At 39.9% G+C, this 1,318-nt stretch overlaps 1 non-coding gene across 1 annotated transcript; it reads left to right on the top strand.

The window, feature by feature from the left end:
- Positions 1 to 551: 551 nt before the first annotated feature.
- On the top strand, positions 552 to 655 carry LOC127739800 (small nucleolar RNA R71). The gene has a single exon (XR_008000542.1). It is a non-coding gene; the product is annotated as a small nucleolar RNA R71 (small nucleolar RNA).
- Positions 656 to 1,318: the final 663 nt, after the last annotated feature.

Here is a 1,318-nt window from a genome sequence, read left to right as displayed (position 1 = left end):
AATTTTCTGTCTGTTGCTGAGAAGATGATGGATAAGGCTTGCTATTGCTGAGCCTATTTCTTCCACCATTATTAAAGCCTTGTTGAGGCTTTTGTTGATCCTTCCATGAGAAATTTGGATGATTTTTCCATGATGAGTTATAGGTGTTTCCATAAGATTCACCCATGTAATTTACCTCTGCTATTGCAGGGTTCTCAGGATCATAAGCTTCTTCAGAAGCTGCATCTTTAGTACTATTGGATGCATTTTTCCATCCATTCAGACTTTGAGAGATCATGTTGACTTGCTGAGTCAACAATTTGTTCTGAGCCAATATGGCATTCAGAGCATCAATTTCAAGAACTCCCTTCCTCTGAGGCGTCCCATTATTCACGGAATTCCTCTCAGAAGTGTACATGAATTGGTTATTCACAACCATGTCAATAAGTTCTTGAGCTTCTGCAGGCATTTTCTTTAGGTGAATGGATCCACCTGCAGAATGGTCCAATGACATTTTGGAGAACTCAGATAGACCCTAATAGAATATATCTAATATGGTCCATTCTAAAAACATGTCAGAAGGACACTTTTTGGTCATCTGCTTGTATCTTTCCCAAGCTTCATAGAGGGATTCACCATCTTTTTGCTTGAAGGTCTGAACATCTACTCTAAGCTTGCTCATCTTTTGAGGAGGAAAGAATTTATCCAAGAAGGCCGTGACCAGCTTATCCCAGGAGTCCAGGCTATCTTTAGGTTGTAAGTCCAACCATGTTCTAGCTCTGTCTCTTACAGCAAAAGGAAAAAGCATGAGTCTGTAGACTTCAGGATCTACTCCATTTGTCTTAACAGTCTCACAAATCTGCAAGAACTCAGTTAAAAACTGGTAAGGATCTTCAGATGGAAGTCCATAAAACTTGCAGTTCTGTTGCATCAAAGCAACTAATTGAGGTTTCAGCTCAAAATTGTTTGCTCTAATGGCAGGAATTGAGATGCTTCTTCCATCAAACTTGGACATTGGTTTAGTGAAATCACCAAGCATCCTCCTTGCATTATTGTTGTTGGGTTCGGTTGCCATCTCCTTCTCTTGTTGGAAAATCTCAGAAAGGTTGTCTCTGGATTGTTGTAATTTGGCTTCTCTTAGTTTCCTTTTCAGAGTCCTTTCAGGTTCAGGATCAGCTTCAACAAGAGTGCCTTTTTCCTTATTCCTGCTCATATAGGGAAGAAGAGAACAAGAAAAGAAAGAGGAATCCTCTATGTCACAGTAAAGAGGATCCTTTGTTGTTAGTAGAAGAGGGAAGGGAAAAAGAGTGAAGAAGAATGGTTAAGGGTAGAGGTAGTG

This window comes from Arachis duranensis, chromosome 6 (genome assembly GCF_000817695.3).
Source record: "Arachis duranensis cultivar V14167 chromosome 6, aradu.V14167.gnm2.J7QH, whole genome shotgun sequence".
Classification (NCBI taxonomy): domain Eukaryota; kingdom Viridiplantae; phylum Streptophyta; class Magnoliopsida; order Fabales; family Fabaceae; genus Arachis; species Arachis duranensis.
The sequence above is the reverse complement of the archived record's forward strand: the minus strand, read 5'-3'. Positions and strand labels throughout refer to the sequence as shown.